The following is a 7610-nucleotide window of genomic DNA, read 5'->3' on the forward strand; positions in this document are numbered from 1 at the left end:
CGGTAAGGCGAAACTTCCTTGAACGATGCCTAGTCCACACCATTATCTTCTCCTTTCCCCCCGGCAAACTTGTGTGCGAGGGAACCTTCCTTTCCTTTTTGAGAAAAAGAAAGAAGAGAAAATAAAGATATGGAGCCTTACGGCTCGTTATTGCTTACCGGGGGTAGGCGCTGCACAAAGTGTCAGATAACGCATGCAAAAATAAAGTAGACAGCATGATATTGACAAGATGTGCGGAGCACATGAGCTTTACTTATGCACGGGGTCTACGCCCGGCTTTGTACAAAGGATTACATGCAACATCGGCAAGACTTGTACAAAAGGTGGTTGCCGGAAAAGATTCCGGCAACCGCGCCCTACGGGTAAAACTTACGAAGATGCTCAATGTTCCAGGAGTTGCTCACCGGAATGCCATCTTCGGTCTCAAGGCGGACAGCGCCAGGCCTAGTGACTCGTTTCACCCGGTAAGGGCCTTCCCACTTCGGTGTCAACTTGTTGGAATTCTTGGTGGACTGAACGCGCCGAAGAACAAGGTCGCCTTCCTCGAAACTTCTGGCATTAACTTTGCGGCTATGGTAGCGGCGCAAAGCTTGCTGGTATCGAGCAGCTCATACAGCAGCCTGAAGACGGTCCTCCTCAAGGAGCAACGCGTCATCTTGTCGCAGCTGCTCTTGCTCAAGCTCATCATAAGCGAGCACTCAAGGTGATCCGTATACGAGTTCCGTGGGGAGAACTGCCTCTGCTCCATAGACTAGAGCGAAAGGTGTTTGGCCAGTGGCTCGATTTGGCGTCGTTCTGATCGACCAAAGAACCACCGGCAGCTCCTCAATCCAGTTCCTTCCGCACTTGCGCAGCCTGTCGAAAGTCCTGGTCTTGAGCCCATGCAGCACTTCAGCATTTGCCCTCTCCGCTTGACTGTTGCTTCTCGGATGAGCAACAGAAGCGAAGCAGACCTTGGCGCCAAGATCTTGGATGTACTGCATGAAGGTGCGGCTCATGAATTGTGTGCCGTTGTCGGTGATGATCCTGTTAGGGATCCTGAAACGGCAAACAATCGACCTGAAGAACTTGACTGCTGACTGTGCTGTCACCTTCCTCACTGGTTCCACTTCCGGCCACTTTGTGAACTTGTCGATTGCAACGTACAAGTACTCAAAGCCCCCGACAGCTTGGGGAAAAGGGCCGAGGATATCGAGCCCCCAGACCGAAAATGGCCAGGATAAAGGGATCGTCTGGAGAGCTTGAGTTGGCTGGTGTATCTGCTTGGAATGGAACTGGCACGCTTCACACTTGGTTACTTGTGCAGTTGCATCCTGGAGGGCTGTCGGCCAAAAGAAACCTTGCCGGAATGCTTTGCCGGCAAGTGCTCTCGCGCCAATGTGGTGACCACATATGCCTCCATGTATCTCTGCCAACAGCTTTTGTCCGTCCTCCCGGTGAATACACTTCAATTTCACGCTGTTGGGTCTTCTTCTGTACAGTGTGTCGTCGACAAACTGGTACATACTTGACTGCCGGGCTACTCTTTCCCCTTCTTCTTGCTCTTCGGGAAGTTCTCCTATCTGAAGGAAACGGACAATCTACTGTGCCCATGCTAGAGCTTGCGGCTCGACAACAAAGACTAAAGGCACATCTGCTGCTGCGGGAACATCCGCTTCTACGGCGAGAACCTGCGGCTCAGCCGGAGCTTGGCGTTCCCCGGCAAGCTTGCCGGAGCAAAACTTGTCGGGAGCGTCTGCTTCAACGGAACAAACCCTAAGGCTTGCCGGAGCAGACTGCTCCTCAGCACCTTTGGTGTTGATCTTGAGGACCTTCTTGGCGGCGGCTTCGGGGAGCTCTGCTGGAAAATAGTCACCAGAAATCAACTTCCTCTTCTTGCTCTGTCCAGTTGATGGCGTTACAGACGGTTGAGTCAGCTTGAGCACAAAGATCCCTGGTTCCACAGGTAACTTAAGTGCGGCGCACTTCGACAGGCCATCGGCAATGTCGTTCTGAGCTCTCGGAACATGTTCCATCTGTAGGCCGTCAAAGTGCTCTTCTAACTTTCTCACTTCATCAATGTAAGCTTCCATCAACGGACTCTGATAATTCTTGTTCACTTGGCGGACGACGAGCTATGAGTCACCCCTGACAATGAGCTTCTTGATCCCAAGGTCTGCCGCGATCCTGAGACCGGCAAGCAAACCTTCATACTCTGTGGTATTGTTCGTTGCTTGCTCCTTGGGAAAGTGCATCTGGACTACGTACTTGAGGTTCTCTCCGGTGGGTGCAACAAGTAGCACGCCCGCACCGGCGCCTTGCAGCGAGAAGGCACCATCAAAGTACATCAGCCACTCTTTGCTTGCCTCTTTGACGGGGATGCTCGTTTCTGGAATTTCTTCATCTTGTGTTGGCGTCCACTCTGTTATGAACTCTGCCAATGCTCTGCTTTGGATAGTTGAAGTGCTCTCAAACTTGAGGCCAAAGCTTGACAGTTCCAGTGCCCACTCGACAATCCTGCCTGTTGCTTCTGGATTTTGCAGTATCCTCTTCAGCGGAAAACGAGTGACGACTGTGATCTCATGTGCTTGGAAGTAATGGCGCAGCTTTCTCGAGGCCATGAGAAGGCCAAAAAGAAATTTCTGCACACCAGAGTTCCTTGACCTAGCCCCTTGCAGAAGGGAACTGACAAAGTAAACTGGGCGCTGCACCATTCTTTTCTGCATCTTCTCACGCGCCTGCGCAGATCCATCTTTGTCGGGACCAGAGCTTGTCGGTGAAGTCCCCTGCTTGTCGCTGGATGCATCTGCCGTGGTTGCTGGCTCATCATCCGCCTCCCTCTCCGCTACTAACGCAGCACTAACCACTTGATTGGTTGCCCCTATATACAGCAGCAACTTCTCTTGTGGCTTAGGTGCGACAAGTGTTGGAGTGGAGGACAGGTATCTCTTTAAATCCTGCAGCGCAGCCTCCGCTTCCGGAGTCCATCTCATTGGTCCTTCCTTTTTCAATATTTTGAAAAATGGCAGGGCGCGCTCAGCAGACCTAGAAATAAACCTGCTGAGAGCAGCTATGCAACCAGCAAGTCTTCGTACATCCTTGACGCGCTTTGGTGCTTCAATCTGCTCAATGGCCTTGATCTTGTCGGGATTGGCTTCAATTCCCCGCTGAGACACGAAGAACCCGAGAAGCTTGCCGGAAGGGACTCCAAACACACACTTCTCAGGGTTAAGCTTGAGGTTGATCTTGCGCAGATTTGCAAAGGTTTCGTCTAAATCTTGAATCAGAGTTGCCCTGTCCTTGCTCTTGACCACTATGTCATCCATGTAGGCTTCCACATTTCTGTGTATTTGCGGCTCAAAAGCGTCATGGACTACCCTTGCAAATGTTGAACCAGCATTCTTCAAACCGAAAGGCATCCGTACGAAACAGTATGTGCCACACGGGGTGATGAATGCGGTCTTCTCCTCATCCTCTTCTGCCATGAAGATCTGATGGTATCCTGAGTATGCATCAAGAAATGAAAGCAAGTCACATCCGGCCGTGGAGTCAACAATCTGGTCGATGCGCGGTAAGGGAAATGGGTCTTTGGGACAAGCTTTATTGACATTGGTAAAGTCGATACAAAGCCTCCATTTCCCGTTTGCCTTGCGCACAACTACAGGGTTGGCCAACCACGTAGGATGGAGCACTCCTCTGACGAGGCCTGCTGCTTCCAATTTCTTGATTTCTTCTGCGATGAATTCTTGGCGCTCCACTGCCTGTTTCCTGACTTTCTGCTTGACGGGCCGCGCATGAGGACAGACGGCAAGATGGTGCTCGATTACTTTCCTGGAAACACCGGGGATGTCAGATGGTTGCCATGCAAATACGTCGACGTTCGCCCACAGGAAAGCAACGAGCGCGCCTTCCTATTTAGGGTCGAGAGTGGCACTGATGGTGAAAGTACCACCAGTGCCATCCTCCTTGGCGGACACCTTCTTGGTCTCTGGTGGAGCTACCATTGTTTTCTTACACTTGCCGGTGGAGCTCGATGGTGCGTCCTCGATGGTAGCGCAGCACTCCGAAGAGGTGCGCTTGCCGGAGTGGGCATCAGAACTCTTGCCGGATTTGGTCTTCTTCTTTGCCCCGGGAGCTTCAACAGCAAGTGACTTGCGATCTGTTGCGGCTGCTGCCTCTCGGTAGATCTTGTCGGCGTAGATAAGAGCATCCTTCTTGTCGCCAGGGATAGAGATGACACTTATCGGGCCTGGCATCTTCAGCATGTTGTATGCATAGTGAGAGGCTGCCATGAATTTGGCGAGTGCTGGACGGCCGAGTATCCCATTGTAAGGTAATGGAAAGTCAGCAACATCAAAAGTGACCCTCTCAGTCCTGAAGTTCAACTCGCTGCCAAACGTCACCGGCAACATAATCTTTCCCTTCGGTTTGCTCCTTCCCGGGTTGATTCCTTGGAATGTGCCGGTCTCTTCGAGCTCGCTATCAGGGATCTGGAGTTTCTGGATTACCGCGGAGGAGATCAAGTTCAAGCCGGCCCCGCCGTCAACTAGCAACTTAGTGACCTTGAGGTTACGGATAGTTGGTGAAACCAACATCAGCAAGCACCCGACCGCAGTTATGCGATCAGGGTGGTCCTCAATATCAAAGATGATAGGCGTGCTGGACCATTTCAGAGGCTTGCGTGACTCGACGGGTGGTTCTGCCGCATTGATTTCCCGCACCCACTGCTTGAGCTGGCGGTGTGAAGTATGCAGAGAAGCACCTCCGTCAACACATAGGACCTCTGTGGCTTTCTGGAACTCCTGCTCATCGGTCTCGTCATCATCCATATCTTCATCATCGTCGTCATCTTCATCCTTGTCGCGGCCGCGGGGAGGTCTGTCTCCTTGCCGCTGCTTAGCCTTGCCGCGGCGTCCTCCTCGGCCGGGGCGTTTCTTGCTAGCTCCTCCAGCACCTTCCTGGGCTTTCTCCTTGTCGCCTCGCTCGTATTCAGCCTTTTGCTGCTCGACAAGCTGCTCGACCTTCTTGCAGCTCTGGAGGTCATGGCCCTTGGTGCGGTGGATCTTGCAGTACTGCTTGTTGGTGCCGTCCTGCTTGTCGGCGACCGCCACAGCCTCCTCGCCGGGGCTACCAGCTTTGGCTTTCTTGGCGCCACCTCCATTGCCGGACTGCTCAACGACTAGCACATCTTTGCCTTTCTTCTTCCTGTTGTTCCGCCGTCGGTTTTTCTTTGCCGGGGCAGTCTCCTCACTATCTGATCCTCCTGCTCTTATATTCTCTCCGGGGAGTTTCCTCCCTTCCTCAGCACATGCACACTTGTCGGCCAGGGCATATAGCTCACTGACGTCTCTGATCTTGCACATCGCCATCTCCTCCCGCATCATGCGGTTTCGCACGTTCTGATGGAACGTGCTGATTACCGCGGCAGGGTGGACATCTGGGATGTTGTGTTGTACATGGCTGAATCTCTGAATGTACTTGCGCAGGGGCTCTCCTTCCTTCTGGGCGAGCAGATGAAGGTCACTTTCTTGGCCATGAGGCTTGTGGCCGCCTGTAAAGGCGTCGACAAACTGATGGCATAGGTCTGCCCAAGAGGATATGGAGTTGTCTGGCAAGTGCATGAGCCAGGATCTGACATTGGGCTTGAGCACCAGTGGGAAGTAGTTGGCCAGGATCTTGTCGTCCTGCCCCCTGGCAGCTTGCACCGCGATGGTGTAGATGCTGAGGAACTCAGACGGATGCAACTTGCCATCGTACTTCTCTGGTACATCTGGCTTGAAATTCTTCGTGCTGGGCCACTGGACTTGCCGCAGCTCGCGAGTGAACGCAGGGCAACCTACCGCGTATGGCAAGTCGCCTGGTTCCCCTGGTGCATGCATGTCGACAGAGGGCCCAGCGCGCTGGTCCGATTGACGTCGCGCTTCTCTTCGGCGCTCGATGCGAGTACGAGCATCTTCTTGCTATCATTCATGAAGAACTTGGCGCTGATCGCGACGAGTTCATGGATCTGATGATGCGGTGGAGTCGCTGTCGAGGTGGATCCGGCGAGTCGACGATCTTGGCCTTCGGGGTGGAGAGTGCATGGTGGTTGCACCCCCACCGGTTTCGTCGCCATTGGCTCGTGCCTGGCAGTCCTGCCGCGGCAGCGATTTACTCGGCTGCCGCGGAGTGTCGCCGTTGGCGAAGCCGATGAGACTCTGAATGGTGGCCCTCCATTGATCGATCTTGTCTGCCGTTGGAGGGTAATCCAGGAGCAGTTGAGCTCGCGCCAAAGCTTCTGCTGGAGTGGTGGGTGGCAGTGGCGAACGGTGCGAGGAGCGGGATATGCTCGGACTTCTAACTATGTTAGAAGGAGCAGTATCCCGTCCAGGCGACCGTGTCTCGCTCGTGCCAGCACGTCGGCGTGCATGCCGGTCTTGAGCACTCCGAGATCCACCAGCTCGATCTTGGTCCAACAAACGTATGGTACTGCGAATACCATGACGATGTCGATCCTGCGCCTCCTGAGACGGGCGCGGTGCATGTACGGACGCCGAGGTCTGCGCAGCCTTGTCCTTGGACCTGGCAGCACCGTGAGCTCCTTCGTCGATGCCCGTTCTTCCGCCGGCATCTACCCCACCACTCATTTGCTCCGGTGGTGGTGGGATCGACGTGGACGGAACAGCTGCCGCCGAAGTCTTCTTCTTCGGTGGCATGTCGATGTAGAAGATGAAGATCTAGCTCGTGTGAACGTCGGATCAGGTTCACGCAACCTCGACGCCCCCTACCTGGCGCGCCAAAGATGTCGGGGAAGCTGATCCACGAACACCTATGGGGACCGGCGGACCGAGCCCCTTTCGGTTCGGCGAGGGGCGGAGATCGCATGAAGAGCGGATCGAGGCGAAGCACACGAGCAGTTTACCCAGCTTCGGAGCTCTCCGGAGAGATAATACTCCTACTGCTGCTTATCTGATTGTATTGAGTTCTTGCTCGAGAGAGTTGAGTGCTACAGTACACACGAGCTGCTAACGAGACCGAGCGTGAGTGTTTTCTCGCCTCCGAACCCCTCTCTACGTTGCGCATGGGCCTCCTTTTATATGCTCAAGGGGTCTCCGACAGGTGGCAACGTAGACAAGGGCAAAAATGGAAAAGGTGTTGCGGTTGGTACAACTACTTGTACAGTGTATCCTACCTAACCCTGACGGCAGGGGACAAAGGCATTAAATGCCCGTCTGCATCGCCCGAATAGTGCAAAAAGGACCGTCAGGGACGCCAGCGTTCGCCACGATGGCAGTCTTGTCAGCGTCGATTGCCACCGCGCACCGCTGGCTGCACAGCCTCTTGCCACGCGCGTCTGGAAAGGCCTCAGGGCGACACGTTGGTGGATGTGCTGGAGCGCGGGTACTGAGTGGTAGCTTGTCGCGGCAAGCGCCTTGCCGCGGATATTGTCTTGTCGCGCCCGGAAGCTTGTCGCTCACCGGGCCTTGCCGGGACGCGTGGCGCGTCGCGGCAAGTTCCTTGCGATGCCTTGGTTGGCCTTCCCGGCAAGCTCCTCTTGCCGGGGCCTTGTCTCCTTGGCTTGAATACTTTGTTCTTGAATGGTTCCAAAGGAACCACGGAGGACCTTGGCGGTCACCCGGCAAGCCTTGCCG

The sequence above is a fragment of the Triticum dicoccoides genome, chromosome 4B, assembly GCF_002162155.2.
Source record: "Triticum dicoccoides isolate Atlit2015 ecotype Zavitan chromosome 4B, WEW_v2.0, whole genome shotgun sequence".
Classification (NCBI taxonomy): domain Eukaryota; kingdom Viridiplantae; phylum Streptophyta; class Magnoliopsida; order Poales; family Poaceae; genus Triticum; species Triticum dicoccoides.